Source organism: Pleurodeles waltl, chromosome 6, assembly GCF_031143425.1.
Source record: "Pleurodeles waltl isolate 20211129_DDA chromosome 6, aPleWal1.hap1.20221129, whole genome shotgun sequence".
NCBI classification, from domain to species: domain Eukaryota; kingdom Metazoa; phylum Chordata; class Amphibia; order Caudata; family Salamandridae; genus Pleurodeles; species Pleurodeles waltl.
The window spans coordinates 1,024,063,515-1,024,083,562 of record NC_090445.1 but is presented as its reverse complement, the minus strand read 5'-3'; positions in this window follow the sequence as shown (position 1 = coordinate 1,024,083,562).

Here is a 20,048-nt window from a genome sequence, read left to right as displayed (position 1 = left end):
AATTGAAATTGCCATTACGGAAGAGTGGGTTGCCTTCTTTTCCGCTATTTACTCCTCAGAAAATTTGGCATTAGAAACAAATCACCCTAAACTAGACTCCTATGACCCCATCTTACCATTCACTTTAAATGAGGTCACTGACGCTATTAACGCAAGTAAAAGCGGAAAAGCCCCAGGCCCAGATGGAGTCCCAGTTGATATCTATAAATCTAATACCTCTCTTTGGGGTCCACTATTGAAGCAGGTGCTACGCGCCTGTTGTTCAACTACTTTCATCTCGACCTGGGCTGAGTCAATAATTATTCCAATCTATAAAAAGGGAGATCGCCATAATCCCGCATGTTACCGTCCTATTTCACTGCTTGACACACTTGCAAAGATTGCGGGACGCATCATCCTAAATAGATTACAAGATTGGATGGAGGAAAATCATATCCTCTCTGATCTACAATACGGGTTTAGGGCTGGCATAGGGACAACGGAACAGGCTCTTAACTTAGAGATCATACTTGGTAAAAATACAAGGGCCAAACCCGGAGCATTATACCTTGCATTTGTCGATTTAACTTCCGCATTCGATTGTGTGGTGCATTAAAAATTGTGGCCCATCTTGCTGGACATGGGGGTTGATCCCACCATAGTCCATTTTATTAGGGAATTGTATGCTGGTGCAAACGCTAAGGTTCGCTATGGGCGCCAAGGGGAATGTACTTCATCTTTCCCCATCGAACGCGGGGTGCGTCAAGGATGCGTGTTAGCTCCCCTATTGTTCGCTTTGTATATTAAGAGCTTAGAGGGGACCCTTTCTGATACCTGGAGTGATCTCCCACAAGTAGGCTTTCGGAAAATTCCGGCCCTCTTGTATGCGGATGATGCCGTTTTGATGGCCCGCACCCCAGTTGCTCTGCAAAGATTAGTTACAACCTTTGATAATTGCATGGATGTTTTGGGCCTCAAAATCAACCATACTAAAACTTTTTCTATGACATATCCTAGATGTAGCACAAAAAATTGCCATATAGCCTTAAAAGGTGTAAAACTAGTCAACACAGGGACTTTCTCATACTTAGGTATTATGTTCGATGATAAAGGTACATGGGTACAAGCCATAAAAGCGAGAAAATTGTTATTTACGAAAACCGTTATGGCGGTAAAAAACTTCTCTAAAAGGGTGGGGAGAGTAATTCCCAAAGACATGATGACTCTTTACAATGCAAAATGTGTCTCAGTAGCACTGTACTGGCCAGACTTTGGGGCTATCGAGACTGCACTACTTTACAGCTGACAGAAAACGCTCTCCTGAAAACAGTCCTAAGTGTCCCGCAATCAACATCAACAGTAGTATGCCTTTCAGAAATGGGAGTAACATACCTTACAGATCTCATTCGTGTTCAACCAATCCTACTTTGGCATAAAGTATGGACTTCAGACTCTGCGAGGTTGAATAGGACTATTATAGTAGATGCCCTAGCACTTACTCACTCACCCAAAATTCCATGGCTAAATTATATAAAGCACTTTTATATTAAATTAGGCCACCCTGAGCTGTTTTTTACCCCAGAAGAATTGAAAACAATCTCCAGGAAAGACCTGAAAAATACTTGCCTCACCCATCTGGCTGAAATGAGATGGGACGTGGAGGCAAACAAATATGGTGTCAGGAGAAACCATATGATACAACAAACGAATGGCATGGAACCATACTTATGCAAAGTCACGAACCCAAGACACCATTTTGTCCTTATGCATTTGAGACTAGAGTCCTTTCACCGCCTCGTTAGTTTCCCCCTTATTAATGATTGGTCTCCACAATTGGAAAAATGTCCCTGTGATAATGCCTCTGACCAAAATACAATGCACACACTTTTCTTTTGCAAATATTATTCAACTTTTAGGAAAACTTTTGTGATACCACTTTTAAAATTAATGCATTTTAAACAATGTCGTCCAGCTTTCTTGTATCTTTTATCCCTTCCATCTATCACGGTTTGTAATGGATTAGCCTTGTTCCTGTGTTCAGTGATTACGGCCAGAAAATGTCTTGAGGCAAATGGGTGAGATTTCCAAGTACTATATGCGAGGCCTTTTTCATTACTCCTCTTAATCAAACTGTTCTTAACTTTTATTTCTTTTTTAAATTTTTAAATTTTTACATTTTACCTGTTTATATTCATATTTATATGTATTTTACTCTTTGCATCCCTTCTCCTGCTGAAAATTGTTTTTTATGTAAAATGACTTTTAGGATTGTCAAAAACAATCAAATAAAGTTTCTTTGATGATGATGATGAACCAGAACCTGCATCCTGTCAAGAACTGCCTGGCTGCCCAAAGGACTCACTTGTCTGCTTTCTGTGAAGGACTGCTGCCTTGCTGTTGCCCTGCTGCCTTGCTACTCTCTGGCTGAGGTGAAGAAGTGCTCTCCAAGAATAGAGCTTACCTCCTGCTCCCTGAAGTCTCAGGATCAAAAAGACTTCATCTCTACAGGAAGGACTCCTTGTGCGGTGAAATTTGATGCACAGCCTGCCAGAAATTATGTACAGCCTGCACAGCGGTGGAAAATTCCCTGCACGCCAATCCGGAACAACGTAGACCAACTTCGATCGATCAATCGAGAAGATTGATGCAGCGCTAGCATAGTGACCAGAAATTTGATGCACGGATCACCAGATTGACGCACAGCTGAGCTGAAATGACGCAGCCCGCCTTCCAGGGAGGAGTCGACGCAGCACCTGCCGTGCAGTAGAAAATTCAAAGCAACGTCCACTGAATCGACACAGCTCCTGTGACTTCGTCCTGCCAGCGCAGGAAATCCACGCATCATCACCGGGGCATCCGAAAACCCCGCAACCTGAAGAGGATCCACGACCAAGCGCCAGAAATCAACACAGAGCCGTCCCTGCGTGAAAACTTAACAACACATCGCTGTCTGCGGCCTGAGAAATCGACACACGCCCCTCCTCCTCTGTGGTTCTTTGCAGAGATTTTGCACGTGAACCAGGTACTTTGTGCTTGAAAGAGACTTTGATTGCTTTTAAAAGACTTAAGACACTTTGGGCCATATTTATACTTTTCGACGCACAACTGCGCCAACGCAGTTGTGCGTCAAAAATCTAACGCCATTCTGAAGCGCCATGCGGGCACCGTATTTATTCAATGATGTTAGCCGCCGTTAGCCGGCGGCGCTGCATGGTGTGCGTCAAAAAAAATGACGTACACCAGGCAGCGCCGGCGTAGGGGAATATGGAGCTTGGGCGCCAAAAAATGGGGCAAGTCAGGCTGAGGCAAAATTATCGCCTCAACCCGATTTGCACCAATTTTTTCGACTCCCAACCCCTATTGAAATGACTCCTGTCTTAGCAAAGACAGGAGTCATGCCCCCTTGCCCAATGGCCATGCCCAGGGGACTTCTGTCTGCCTAGGGAGCGTAAGAACCACATTTATTATTACCATTGTCCACAGGTCTAAATTTAAGAAGAGGACCCTGTATACACTCACTGACGCTCTACTGTTCTTACGAGCGCGCAAAATAAAAAAAAAACACAATAGCCACCCAACAACTGCTTAAAACCCCCAAAATCAGCCCCTTTAACATATAAAAGGACCCCGGCTAGGCCTCAAAACATAAAGTTAGGAGAGAACATCACAAACATAGGGGTTTTTAAGACCCTAGGGGGTAGAGTCCAGACCCAGGTTTACTGCCGAACATCCTGCAGGACCCGCGGCCGTAGTAGGTGAAGTAGCAAGGACACAGCTCATAAATACACCAACTATTGTTCAAATAGGCTGCAAGCGATTACCTAAAAACAGTAGGGCTTGTAAGAAACCGAAGTGGGCTAGTAGTGCTATAAAGCATAAGCTTTTAATTAAGAAATTAAAGAAATCCAGACTTAGGAGGTAATTACAACATTAGCAGTAAAAGCTGCTTACCGCTGTGCAGAAGACCGCCAACACACCACCGCGGCGACGGAATTCCGCCACGGTCATTATGACCCACTGCTCGGAATCCGCCAAAATTTAGACACCCACACAAGTCCGCCACACCAAAGGTCAGTGATAAACTGGCGAAAACAAAACCTCCACCGTCACGCCAACAGAAATATGGCCACTCTCTCACGACCCACGAATCCACGCAGCATTCTTTCAACCGCGGTATTCCATTGGCAGTACACACCACCGCGCTCAAATACACACACATTTACAAAACACTACCACATTGGACAATTCCAAATACACACGCCTGATACACATACACACACCACTCCCACACACCCAATACAATATAAAACACACACCCACATTACCCAGAAACCCCTACTACCAAAAATTCCAAAAGAAGGCCAGAGAGAGACACCACAATCTACAAACAAGCATCCACAGGCACTCAACACCATCACTCACACAACATCCACGCACCTCACACAACACACCATTAAATATCACCCCACACATCACACAACACACCACCCCACACATTACCCACACCACCCCATGGCACGGCAAAGAGACCCCAGGTTCTCTGAGTAGGAGCTCAGGGTCATGGTGGAGGAAATCGTCCGGGTAGAGCCACAGCTATTCGGATCACAGGTGCAGCACACCTCCATAGCTAGGAAGATGGAGCTATGGCGAGGAATCGTGGACAGGGTCAACGCAGTGGGACAGATCCCAAGAAATAGGGATGACATCAGGTAGAGGTGGAACGACCTACGGGGGAAGGTGCGTTCCGTGGTCTCAAGACACCACCTTGCGGTACAGAGGACTGGTGGCGGACCCCCACCTCCACCCCCACAACTAACAACATGGGAGGAGCAAGTCTTGGCTATTCTGCATCCTGAGGGCCTCGCAGGAGTAGCTGGAGGAATGGACTCTGGTAAGTTAAAGCTTTACTACTATATCCCCCAGCCTACCTGCATGCCATCACATACCCCCACCCTCGCCCTCACCCCATCACTCCAACTCCTCACAAATGTCCCAATATCACAAACCACAAATCCCAACACCAAGCCCTGCATGCAACAACAAAGTATGGACACCCATCACCAATGCATGGTCACTGCACATACCCATACACCTCCCTAAACCATCATCACACAAGGTCCCACACAGGAATGCAAGCACTGGTGTAAACGGTCTTCCACCCATTGCACACCATGGCACACACAGATGCAATAATCATGCTTTTACACCCCTGAAGGACCCCTACCCAATGTCACCACACAGGAGGATCCAGACATGTCCACACCACCAACAGAAGAGGCCCACTGGATCTAGACAACCAGCCCAGCCCATCTGGGACCTAGGGACAGTTGGTTCCACTCACACTGGCACAGGCCACCACAGAGCTTCCCCCCTCTGGAAACACCAGCACAGCACCCACCCAGTGGGCCCATACCTCTGTCCCCAGGACACGTCAAGCAGGAGTGTGTCCACCACTACAGGGAACCCAGGATAACCCACCACCCCAACAACACCAGGGACCTGGGGGCAGTGGGCACACCGTTCAGGGGACAGAGGCCCAGGGAAACAGGGGAACTGAGAGGTCTGCTGTGCGACAGGGGAAGGACAGGCCCAGGGAACCCACTCTCCATGAGGCCCTCTCCAACATCATGGGAGCCTACCACCATTCCCAGGAGACAATGGCAACCGTACTGGCCAAGTTTCAGGAGACCCAGCGGCTGCAGGAGGAACAGTATTTGGGGTTCAGGGAGGAACTCAGATCCATCAATTCCACACTGGGCACCATCGTTGGGGTGCTGAAGGAAGTCCAGGAGGGACACTGTGGCACAACAAGGGCCCCTGACACTAGCCTGGACGATGAACTGCCCACCACCTCTGCCGGCGCTAGTGGACAGGAGGCACCACCACAGGACTGCCACACCAGCACCCCACCCCCTGCAGATGGTGACCCACCCCGCAAACGGTCCCTGAGATCCAGGACAAAGACAGAGAATGATGCCAAGACCCCGTCAAGAAATGAGACCGCCCTGAATGTCATCCTTTTGTCCCACCTTGTCACCCTGTCCATCCTCAAACTGCCCCAGCTCCACTTCCTATGCCCCTTTGGACAATGCACCTGTGAGACTGATAGACTGGACTCTGCCATGGACATTCCTCCACCATCACCCCTCACCATTTTACAACCCCCTCCAATATTGAGCACTTAAATAAACACCCTTAAAGCACAAAACAATCTGGAGTCTGTCTGTGATTTCGAAAATGTGTATTAGCAATTACAGTGACAAAATGCTCTTTCAATTGTAATATCAGCATACCTATGTCACACAGCTCTAGTCCATGAGGAAACAAAGAAGATGTCACACAGTGGGACCCACATCTGTGAAATTGTAAGAGAAAGTGAAAACTCAGTGACCATACACTGGGTGAAAATGACAGACAGTAGAGAGGTAGTAGTGTTAAAGTACATGTAGTAGGCAGGTTTGTCTTCTTACCTGTGTCTCACTGGAAGTATTGCAGGATCACTGAGTTCCTGTTGTCGATGTCCTCTTCTTCTGCTTCCTCGTCTTCACTGTCCACAGGCTCCACAGCTGCCACAACACCTCCATCTGGACCATCCTCCTGCAGAAAAGGCACCTGTCGTCGCAAAGCCAAGTTGTGAAGCATACAGCAGGCCACGATGATCTGGCACACCTTCTTTGGTGAGTAGAATAGGGAACCACCTGTCATATGTAGGCACCGGAACCTGGCCTTCAGGAGGCCAGAGGTCCGCTCTATAATCCTCCTAGTTCACCCATGGGCCTCATTGTAGCGTTCCTCTGCCCTTGTCCTGGATTCCTCACTGGGGTCAGTAGCCATGACAGGTTGGGGTAACCAGAGTCATCTGCAAATGGCAAGGGACAACTGTTAGACACACACTAACTCTTAGGGATATCCCCAGACCCAGACAACTATTCCCACTGATTTGGTTCCAGGTGCTCACCTAGTAGCCACACACGGTGCCTCTGGAGTTGCCCCATCACATAAGGGATGATGCTATTCTGCGGGATGCTGCTAATCCGCAGGATACAAGCGTCATGCACTGAGCCAGGGAATTTTGCATTAACATGGGAGATGTACTTGTCTGCCAAACATACCATCTGCACATTCATGGAATGGTAACTCTTCCGGTTTCTGTACACCTGTTCACTCCTGCGGGGGGGGCAAGGCCACATGTGTCCCATCAATGGCACCTATGATGTTGGGAATATGTCGCAGGGCATAGAAGTCACATGTCACTGTAGGCAAATCCTGCACCTGAGAGAAAACGATGTAGCTCTGCATGTGTTTCAGCAGGGCAGACAACACTCTGGACAAGATGTTGGAAAACATAGGCCGGGACATCCCTGATGCTATGGTCACTGTAGTTTGAAAAGACCCACTTGCAAGGAAATGGAGTACTGACACACCTGCACTTGAGGGGGGATTCCTGTGGGATGGCGGATAGCTGACATCAGGTCTGGCTCCAACTGGGCACACAGTTCCAGGATTGTGGCACGATCAAGCCTGTAGGTGATTATTACATGTCTTTCCTCCATTGTTGACAGGTCCACCAGCGGTCTGTACACCAGAGGATGCCGCCATCTCCTCACATGTCCCAGCGGACGGTGCCTATGGAGGACAACAGCGAGCACAGAGTCAACCATCTCAGAGGTACGTAAACACAGCTTACTCAGGAAACTATTCATAACCCAAAATTTGCCTGTATGAGTGTTGAGTCAAGGCCTATGTATGTGTGACGCAGTTAAAAATAAAGCCATGTGGGCCCCTGAAATGGCGGCTGCCTGACCTGTAAAGTGGGACAATGGGATGTGAGGTAACTGAGGTGGCGTTGTACACCGTCGCAGTAGGCGGTCGAAGACCGCAGAACAATTCTGCATTGGTTAACATTGGACCCTATGGGTCCCAGGAGCCAATGACGATGTACCCACTGCCGTGGACGTGACCGCCATTTTCTGTCTGTTCAATCACTCGATACCTGATCTTCGACAGGAGATGACCTACGCTGCAAGTGCTGCTGTGACCTCAGTCTGGAAGAGACAATGGCGCGTGCTTCTGGGGAAAGGGTCCCTGCCTTCAGCAAGGAGGAGTTGGAGAAACTTGTGGATGGGGTCCTCCCCCAGTACACACTACTCTACGGTCCTCCAGACAAACAGGTAAGTACACTGTGAGCATGCTGTATGGGCAATGCCTGTGGGAGTGGTGTGGATGAAAGATAGGGGGTGGGGGGGAATGATGCGTGCATTAAACGACGGTGAGTGCATGTGCCACATGGCAAGGATAGGGATGCGGGCCAATGACTGTGACGGTGCAGTTGGTAATAACGTCTCTTTTTCCCCTGTTTATTTCCTGTAGGTCAGCGGCCACTAGAAGAAGGATATTTGGCGTCCCATCGCCAAGGACGTCTGGACCCTGGGGGTCTTCCACAGACGGAGCACTCACTGCCATAAAAGATGGGAGGACATTCGCCGCTGGAGCAAGAAGACGGCGGAGGGCATCACAGCAGCAACAAGGGGGTGAGTACACTCTCATTCTGCTGATTCAGCGCGCAGTGGAGGTGTCTGGGTGGGGGAGGTGGGCTGTGGGTTTCCCTAGGCCAGGGCTAGTTTGCCAGTTAAGTCCCCTTTTTCAGGCAGACCCTGTTGCACCCCACCCCACCTGGGTACAGTGCCAAGTACACCTAGTCAGGCTCCTGTGACATCCATGTGTGCAGATATCGGCCATAGCCTTGTAGGCCATGTCCCAGGCATTGAATAGTGGACCCCAAGTGCGCGGCGTAGTGCAGGGGGCTTCTGTGTCTATCGTGTCCACCAATGGTAGCGATAATGCATGCACTCAACATGTCTTTCTTCTGTCTCCCCCCCCTTTTTGTGGTCTCCCTGTACTTGTGTGCATTAGCATCATCAGGCGGGGGAGCAGTGGCACCGGAGGAGGAGGGAGCTGCATCCCACATTGGCCCTGGAGGGCGACACTACGGAGTCTGATTTCACCATACCTTCTGCCAAACGATCTCAATATAACTGTTTCTCTGGCACATTTTACAGTGCATTTCACATTGGTGAGCTGCCTGAGTTTAACAGACTGTTGAGCACCAAGTTTGAACACTTAAACCGCCATAGTCTGATGAAGGCTGAATATGTTGATAACCATGGCTTTATAATGAGAATATGAGTGGTTAGACATGCTAGCGTCGGATGTGAAACTCAAGTCTTTTATTAAGAGTTGACAATTACCCCAGCCTTTGGAACTCTGTGATGCCTTAGTTGGTAGTCGTACAAATGCTATACACTTGTACAGGGCTGTGGGTGAGGGTGAAAAAATACACTATTATTACTTTGTCAGCCTTTATCCATTTTTGAAAAATAGAAGTTATACCCTTTAAGCCAACCCACCATCATCTATAGGGACTTTATGCCAGTAGGTGAATATTTTGGGCTTATGAAGTACCATATCTACCAGCCTCAGCAGGCTTTAGTTCCCAGTGGTACCCTACAGAGTCAACTGTAAGCTCATGTTCCCTTTGTGTCTTTGTAGACACAGCGATGAGCAGAGGATGCTCCCTGTACCTAGTGTAGCACTGAGGTACAAATGGCCATTGAGAAAGGCTACAGACTGTGTAAAATAGTGGCGATATGGCACTTTGAAAGAACTTCATCACAACTCTTTTCTAAGTATATCAACTTGTTTCTGAGACACAAACAGGAGGCTTCAGGCTTTCCTGAATGGTGTGTCGATACGGCCTCTAAGCAAAAGTACATGGACGATTACCATGCTCATGAAGGCATAAGTTGAGTCCCAAGTTCAACGAAGTCAACCTAGCAAGGCGACAGTTAGCCAAGCACTGCCTTAACTCCTTATGGCGTAACTTTTCCCAATGTACAAACCTGCAAATACTACCATAATAACAGATCCTAATGACATGTTTAAGTACCTTTTTTCACCTATTTATGATGTGTCCAGCTGCAAGTTTATCGATGAAGAGACCACCGCTCTGCGCAGGAAATATGCAAAAGAGTACCCCACAACGTGTAACAATATAAATATCTTACAGCCTGTTTCACAACAGCTTACACTGGCTTACACCTTTACAGGGTGCTAAATAAACTTCAGTATCAGTGTTTGTATCATGATACTGACAGTTATTTTTGTGAGTAAGGCAGGTGCTGAAGACCCACCCCTAGGTGATTATCTAGGAGATTAGACTAGCAAACTAGATAAGGATGACTACTTAGTAGAATTCACTTCATCGGGACTCAAGACCTGTTCCTACAAAACAGCAAACCACATTGAAAGCGAAAGGTATCACATTAAATGTTAATAACACAGTCAAAATCAATTTTGACAGTTTAAAGAACTTGGTGAACAAATACGCTATATCGAAAGATGGCGAAAATAATAAAACCATTGTTGTACAACAGCCTAGCATAGTGCGGTCCAAAAAACTGTGGGAAATTACATCCCAGCCTTTACATAGAACCTTGGGTGTAGTGTTTGATGAAAGGGTCCTAACTCAAGACTACAAATTCTTACTGTACGGTTATTAAAGGTGCATTAGAATTGTGAATCCCCACAACTATGGACACAAGATTTCAACACCCGTTCTCCTGAGTTTTAGCACCCCTCAAATTGCAGTAAAAGTTATTTTATAAAGTGGTTGTTAGAAAATGCTCCGGGGGTTTTATCCCAGACCCTGAACAATATCATGTGGCTTTATTCACGCTGGCAAGATCTATATATGGAACTATCCCTAACGTTCCCCCACATAAAATTTATAGACAGCATATCTGACAATCCCATCGATGATGCCTTGTTACCTAAACACCTCATAAACATGGTGATTGTAGATGATCTTATGCACGAGGGTGGGGATCATCCCAAAATAGAAAAAGCATTTACCCAATATTCACACCATAATAATCTTAGCATATGCCATATTGTGTGGAACTTGTTCTACAAGGGTATGAGCAGTCGTTATTTAGCTCTAAACACCTAATACCTCATCCTGTTTAAAAACTCTGTGATAAACAGCAGATCTCTATCTTCGCTGAACAGATGTACCCAGAAAACATCCAGTTATTCTTGGAAGCCTTTAACGACGCTACCACCAAACCTCACGGCTATCTGTTGGTAGACTTGAAATCCAACACTCTAGAAGACTACAGATGGGGCCTGATTACGACTTCGGAGGAGGGGATTACTCCATCCCAAATGTGACAGATATCCTGCACGCCGAATTATGAGTCCATTATATCCTACGGAACTTGTAATACGGCGGGCGGGATATCCGTCACTTTTGGGATAGAGTAATCCCGTCCGCTGAAGTAGTAATCAGGCCCTATGTGCTGATATTTTCCCTCCTGACATCCCCATCGCTTACATATCTAAAACCAGACCCAAATCGTATTAAAAGAATTGTTAAAAAGACTTTTGTAACATTTACACTCTAAGGGGGTCATTCTGACCTTGGCGGTCCATGACCGCCATGGCGGAGGGCGGCGGAAGCACCGCCAACAGGCTGGCGGTGCTTCCTGGGCGATTCTGACCGCGGCGGTAAAGCCGTGGTCAGAAAAGGGGAGCCGGCGGATTCCCACCGGTTTCCCGCTGGCCCAGGGAATCCGCCATGGCGGCGCTGCTTGCAGCACCTCCATGGGGATTCCGAGCGCCTTCCCGCCAGCCTGTTTCTGGCGGTGTCCACCACCAGATCCAGGATGGCGGGAACAGGTGCCGTGGGGCCCCTGGGGGCCCCTGCACTGCCCATGCCAATGGCATGGGCAGTGCAGGGGCCCCCTAACAGGGCCCCACAAAGATCTTCACTGTCTGCTGTGCACACAGTGAAAATCGCTACGGGTGCCACTGCACCCGTCGCACACCTTCAACTCCGCCGGCTCCATTCCGAGCCGGCTTCATTGTTGAAGGGGCTGTCCCGCTGGGCCGGCCGGCGGTCTTCTGGCAGTCGCCCGCCGGCCCAGCGGGAAAGCCGGAAGCCGGAGTGGTCTTTCGGCGGGAACCGCTTGGCGGGCGGCGACCGCCGACCGCCACGGTCAGAATGACCGCCTAAGGGCCATATTTATACTTTTTGACGCAAAACTACGCTAACGCAGTTTTGCGTCAAAAAAATTAGCGCCTGCTAACGCCATTCTGAAGCGCCATGCGGGCGCCGTATTTATTCAATGACGTTAGCCGGCGTTAGCCGGCGCTGCCTGGTGTGCGTGAAAAAAAACGACGTACACCAGGCAGCGCCGGCGTAGGGGGATATGGAGCTTGGGCGCCAAAAAATGGGGCAAGTCAGGCTGAGGCAAATTTTTCACCTCAACCCGATTTGCGCCATTTTTTTCGACTCCCAACCCCCATTGAAATAACTCCTGTCTTAGCAAAGACAGGAGTCATGCCCCCTTGCCCAATGGCCATGCCCAGGGGACTTATGTCCCCTGGGCATGGTCATTGGGCATAGTGGCATGTAGGGGGGCACAAATCAGGCCCCCCATGCCACAAAAAAATAAAATAAAAAAAACTTACCTGAACTTACCTTAATGTCCCTGGGATGGGTCCCTCCAGCCTTGGGTGTCCTCCTGGGGTGGGCAAGGGTGGCAGGGGGTGTCCCTGGGGGCTTGGGAGGGCACCTCTGGGCTCCTTCCGAGCCCACAGGTCCCTTAACGCCTGCCCTGACCAGGCGCTATAAAACGGCACAAAAGCGGCCGGACGTCATTTTTTTTGACCCGCCCACTCCCGGGCGTGAATTTTGCCCGGGAGTGTAAATACGGCGCACATGCCTCGGAGTCAATTTTTTAGACGGGAACGCCTACCTTGCATATCATTAACGCAAAGTAGGTGTCCACGCTAAAAAATGACGCAAACTCCATGGACTTTGGCGCTAGACGCGTCTAACGCCAAAGTATAAATATGGAGTTAGTTTTGCGACGGAATTGCGTAAAAAAAAACGACGCAATTCCAGCGCAAACAGAGTATAAATATGCCCCTAAGTCTTATAATTTAAGGTGCTGACCATATCCCCATGTCTACGCTTAAATATAGCCCTCCTAAAAATGCTGGTCACAGCTAGCCCCAAATAAAGAAAGGTCATCCTTTGCTTGGCTTCGGACAACTTAGTGGCTGCTGTTTCAGAAATCGCCTGCTGTTTCAGAAATCGCCCTAATCACCCTAAAAGGCAATGTCCCTATATCAAAGAGTCAGTTCTGCATGCTGAAGAAGTGTAATCTTATCAAAAATCTTAGTAATAAAAGGGCATCCCTTATTTCGAAGGAAGAACTTGTAAAACAGTCAGGTGGCTTTATAGGAGCACTTCTGGGCATAGTGATTCCTTTAAATACATATCTCCTAACCGGGAACTAATGGATTACGCCCAAAAGATGTACTTGGTACCGCACCAACAGCTGGAACAGTTGGGCTGTTACGGGCGACGCTTGAGATATACGCAAAAATGATACTCTACGCCTAGATACCGAAATTTAAAACATTTTGAACTGGACTGATTTAAAACATATGACAAAGCTGATCTTTACTCCAGAGTTCTTCAAAACATTCGACATTATTACAAGCAATGGCAGTCAGAAAAAAAACATGCCTACTCTATATACCCCCTACTCTGATCCGCCACCACCAGCCCTCGCAGCGCCTCAGGCTCAACAGCCCCCATATCCGTTGGGTCAATCACCACTGTCCATAGATGTCTTTCTTGAAGAACTTTAAAAAAATATAAGCCAGAGGTACAGAGGTGTGGTGCAAATGTTACTAAGTAAAATGGCTGCTTCTAAAGATCTAACCTCATGGAATGATCGGGGTGAATGCCTCTACAAAGGACAGCTGATTTTTGGGTCTCATAAGTACGACCTCGTCAAAGGTTTCACACAACCCTAAACCCTATCTCTCCAGAAAATGCCTAGAGGTCGGGACCAGTTTCTACAGGTCGCTGTAGAACTCAATGTTACTTCTATGATTGTTGGTAATGCTGAACACAGACGGCTGATTGAAAGTTTAAAAGATCCTACTTACACCCATCTATGTACTCCACTGCCTGCTGTTTTTAAATCTGGCCCTACAGTGCCCGCAGACCCACTTATCCCTTGGCTATCCCCCTCATGGAACACAATGCCTCTGCCTTTGGAGCCTAAAAATACATTGTCCAACAGGAACACTTGGTTAAATGTTTGACATTTCTACCTTTTGATCCTATGTATATGTTTTATATTGTCTGTGTGTATAGTTTTACACCAATCATTGTATTTATTGATTTATTGCATCATTTATTTTCTTTAAATGTTTGGATGCTTAATGCTTGTACTAAAATTATGTGTAATAAACACTTTTTTTATCCGTTTCATCACTCTTCTGTCATCTTTTATTGCGTGCCCCGGTGGAACAATTATTCTTTTAATGTAGACGCTTATAGTTACACGTATATAAGCATTGTACGGCCCTATATTTTTAACAAACATTGTATTCTGTTTTAACAACGGTTGCTGTATACACCACATTTTCTATTATATAATTCACAACCATACGGTTGTTATTTACTAAATTGCTCGAATATAGATTTAGGAAATTTTTAAACGTCATACCCTCAGACATTTTACTAATAAAATATATACAGTGTTCCCCACCTGTGATGGATAAAGAATCCTGCACCCACATCTTGTTATACTCTACTCTAGCAGCAGCTTTCTTCATGTACTTAAATATGGGTTTTGTATAGATGCTATGCTCGGGGAACATTGCTGAACTGTCAAACACTGTAACCTCATCAATATCCAAAAACATTCCCATCCAGTGTGTTCCACCCTTGTAATGCGGATCTGTGTTAAAGACTAGCGAGGTGGGCTTTCTACAACCACTTCCTCGGGTAGCCCGTCGCTTGGAAAAACATCTCAAAAGTATTTCCTTTCATATTTATGCCTACTTAAGAAATCACATGTCTGCACAGTGTCCATTGTACAATATCTTAAAGATAATCAAACATGATTTGGCAGGCGTGGTTGACCTGGATCTCGCTGTTCAACACCGCAAATAGAATCATGTTAACATTGGTAGCCAAGGGTTGACTAAAACATATTTCAGCTTTTAGATTTCCGTTTTTATCAGATTATAATGATCACTGTTTTCCATGTCAGGCATCAGATCGAAAGCGAACAGTGTGTAGCCAGCCCCATATCCTTCACTTGATACAACGACTCCAGAGTTCCTTGGATTTTTTCTTGTAATCAATACCAGTCTGAGATATTCCCTGATAAAATTAGATGTTCCAAAACTAGGTATGTATGGTTTCACAGGAATCCCAGCCCCCTCGTGTACCAGCACTGCGTAGTTGATGTAGTATTTTGAACTGTAAGGGTTTGAGGTATACTGGCCGCTGAAAGCTGTATTTTCCACTGACCCTTTAATAATAAGTTTTGGTAGCTGTCCCTGAAATTAGTTTTGCTGCTGTGTTAATCTGGTACCAGCTGGAATGCTATATAGCTTCAAAGCTACTCTTTCCATAACGTACTTTGTTTTCGATAGTTGTAAGGCCTCGGCGTGAGCCAGTCTGACGCGTGGTGACAACTTCACTCTCTTTACAAACAAACTGGCAGACAGTATAACAAGTTTAAAATGTTCTGCGTCCCCACTGATGAGAGCCCTTGTTGTTAGTTACTTTGATCTTAAGATTGATGCAGTTGGCGAGTAGTTTTTCTTTGTAGAAAAGGTCCGAGTGTACGAGGCATAGGAGGTCAAACTACCTACTGCTGGCAGTGGAGCTTGCTCTTTTTACAAAACCCTGATTGCGACCGTCCAGAGCAATAGCTTCAAAATGGCCGTATAAGTATCGTTGTAGAAGAGCACCTCTGAAAGCTATGTGTCCAGGGCATGCTGTAATTAAGAATACTCTTGTTGAATGCCCTATACGTGTACATGTTATCACTTTGCGTGATAAGCTGATCACCTAGGGTAATGCCACCTGATTAAACATGGTTGCGACAGGGAAGCAATTGTCACCACTTTAGCATTGTTCACTGTATTGGAACCATCAGCTTTTACAATTGTACAGATGAGGTGCAGCAATGTATTGCTGAGATCCAAATACATATCAGTGGACCCTGACACATAAATCTCTACAGGCGCCAAAGCTGTTAAAGCAGCTAGTGGCAGTACCTCCATGGAAAACCTGTTTTCAATGCTAATCTGCATCGGTTTTAGAGAAAGCTGGTCTTAATCTGATTTAGTGCATTCACACGATGCGCAATGTACGAAGGCCATGTTTGCAGGTTGTTCGGCTTCTAAAAAAGTATTTACGTTAGCTTCCCGTCTCTCCTTCTTCTTCTTCAAATCTCTCTTCCAACTTACGGATCTCTGTTTGTGAGTGCTTTTTGAAGATCAGCGTCTTTTTTTATAGGGGGCCGGTGGACCCCTGCGCTTTGAAGCACCGCTCTTCCTTTTAACAGGTGTGCAAGACTTGTACACCAGCCGTGATCCTTCTTGAGGTTGCTTATTCATATGTTCGACAACCACAGGTGTCACGGAACCCACCACGTCCTGCACAATGTTTGTAGCAGCCACTTTAATGTGCAGTTTTGCTAATTCTTAGCCTCTTCTCAAGAAGGGCATAGCTCTTCTAAACTAACTACAGAAGAAACCCCCCAAACCGTCCCCATACATAAATGGAGCCCCTTGAAAGTACGGTGGCGGGGCTCCATATCCAGCCTCGTTTCTGTAATAATCCCTATACATAGAGGTGTCACCGTATGTTTTCATGATCACCATCATGACTCATTTACAGTCGCTGTCTTAAATGAAGCTTAACAATAACTTTCCCGTATTTAAAGGACACCAGCTCAGCCTGATCATCTTAGATCATAATCGTGATGGTGTTAAAATGTTTTTTAGAAATTGATACATAGTCGGGTTTGTTGTATTGTATGTTAACCATTGTGTTATTTTCACCCCTCACCTGGGCCCATCTCAGCAATGGTGAATAACTATCCCCTATCCGCTGCAACTCCACGATGTCACTATGTACGTAGAGTGTACAGTAACCCCTGTTAGTATCCGGGCACAACAGATCCAGTTCTACTTAACTTTTGATATGCTGCACTGTTCGTAAAACCCTTTTTAATTTACCCGAACAGTTAAACACTGTATCGCAATTTTGAACTTTTAGAAACACCTTTTGTCTAACGATATCTAACACTAACTGAATATTCGCATACGTCTCAACGCTGGCTATGGATTTGTTGATGGCTTCGACCACTGCGGCCACAGATGGGTAATAACCGTGAGGAAACCCAGTGTGGATGCTCAAAGCATCCTGAGCAGACTTTATACTAAATATGGCGTTGTACATTGAAAATATATTGCATGTTTTGGGGTATTGGATTTCTGTTAGGGCTACCTCCCAATCCCCTTTCAGGTCTACAGGGTCAGGCAATTTCACTGTATAATTAGAAATTCTATTGTCAGGGAACATGTCCTCTGAGGACGGCAGAGTGATTTAAAAGAGTTCTGTGTCCATCTACAATGAGCCCCCGTCGTACTCACATAATCTGCACAGAATTGACCAACACCCAACTGTTAAGTTTCTCCGGCCACCCACTCCATTTGACAAAAACCTGATGGTTAGCTTCGCTACCTTTCCTTTTCAGAATCTTTTCAACCGTGTACACTCTGTGCGGATCATTAGGTACCTTCTATAGCTCCTCCTTGGAAAAGACACCCAACACCTTTTCCCTGTCATAGTTCTTTAGCCTGTAAATATATACATTCTCTTTAAGCTCCACACTTACCACTATAAATATCTTGTCACTAAAAGTCTGTTGGTAGCACTTCATAAAGACCCCTTTAATTTTGAAACCCTAACATGGCCCCCTTTACATCTGCAGCAATCTGACTCCCATACACAGTTCTCCACACCTTTAATGAACTATCAGCCATGACGTCTACAGGTGCCATTTTGATGGTTCTGTTGTAAGTGGCATTATAAATGTCTATAAAAGCCTGTAGAACATCAACATACCAGTAGGTGTTATAAAGCCATCTTAGACTTTAGGGTTCTGTTAAAATGCTCTTTAACAGATGCTTTTACCTCCGTGTGCCTTACAAAATGTTCAGCATTATGCTGTTTTAATAATTCCTGAAACACTTTGTTTAAAAATTATTTTCTTGCCTCTGTTTGTAGTTTTTGAGGGGTTCGCCATTTCCTGAAGATTGCTTTGAAGGCTTCAGTTACACCAGAACCACTTTTATCGCTTAGCGCTTCTGCATAAGTGTACTTGGACAATACATCTATAACCGTTAATATGTATCGAGAACCGTTATTATGCTTTGATACATCCCGAAGAATGATTATGTCCGCCTTCCATTGATAATCTACTTGTGCATTAACAATGGTAGATCTTCTCCTAAAATGTTTCCTGGCGAGTTTATGGAGTGAATACCCCTCTTCCCCAGATAACTAGGCCTTCACCAGTGCTCTGTTTACCGGCTCATTTTCAACTAAAGTCCTTCTAAACAGTGCTTCGCCGCCTAAAAGCTACCAAACCCGCTTATCTCGTAATAAAGCTTCCTTAATCCATCACCCGACATGTTGTCATCTGTTACAAACCATGAAATAAAAGACACCGGTTTTGTGTAATGCGATTTTATTAAACATGAAAAATATTAGCACTAAATAAAACAATATACTTTACATTTCTAGATACAGATCTTATGGGGGCGTTGCTGACTTTTGACTATGTGTACCTACTACTACACTTGCTACAGACGTTACTAGGCACCATGCCGCTAATTGACCTCAGCATCACAAGTTTTGCTATTCTTATAGACATACACTCGATAGCTCTAGACACGACTTCCCTCTCACCCCTCCTATAACTTTGTACACACTGGATACTGATAGCCCTCATAGGTTCGTACAGTTCAAGGCCCGACAATACTAAACCCTTCTTTGTGAAATAATCATCTATGAGAAGCTCCAAGGCTGTGCATAACAAAGTCGTCAGCAAAGGTTTTAACTTGCGCATATGCCTTTTGTTCACACTCCAATATTTATCAGCTGTGGGCATCCCCGCGTTGATACACCATTTGGTTATATATTAAGGACTTTCCCACATCATCATAGTGGGCGGCTCAGAAATGTTCAAATAATGCAGAGTTACAGGGTTTATTTCAGCTATTCTTTCTTTAATCAGCATATATGCCATTCTACCAATGCATATGTATCTGGGGTGTAACTCATAGACATCTTGCACCTTGACATTCTGATACCCAGGAAACTGCATTTTTTAAAACAATCTTCATGGGGCTAATGAACCGATTCTTCTATTTTTAAAATAAACATCACACCTACATCTTTCAATAATCCTTTCTATCATCTTTCTATCAAATTACGTACACAACCCCTGCATACGCTCAGGTTTTGAATCTGGTTCATTCGAGTACTGGATCTCTTTGAGCGCTGCAGCTATGATCTTAACCATATCAGGGTGTACATTTTTCTTTTTCTCAGACATCCTGTACTCAACTCGTAACACTCAATACACCTTGTACGGGTCAGACTGCTACACATGTCGAATTGTTCTTGGTGTGTGCGATTCGTATAGACACTCGTGAGCCTCCTGCTGCAGTTCGTTAAATTTATGACCATAACAAAGATTATAATAGTTGCGTTTCACACGTGTTCACAACTGTCGATGCAAAACCTTTAACAGGCAATACGGCATCTTGCGGTACGCCCAAATTTTCCTTCTAAAAAATGCCGCCATTATAGGTCCAAGCACAATTCTTACGTAGCTCTTTGTTCTCATACTCGTGAAACTTTCAGACTGTTTTGAACAACAAAAGCAGTAAAAATTTACATTGTTAACCTTTGATGATGACCCTTCTCCCACAGCTCTTTTTATTGATGTTTTCTACGCCTGAAACAGAAAGAAAGACATACTATTACTTAAAGGTAACAAAATATGCACATATATATGTCAAGTGCCTATATTGCATTCTAACCTCTTCATTTTCTTGACACTCGACAGCGGTCCTGAAATCTTGAGAATCGTACAGATCCATTGATGCGG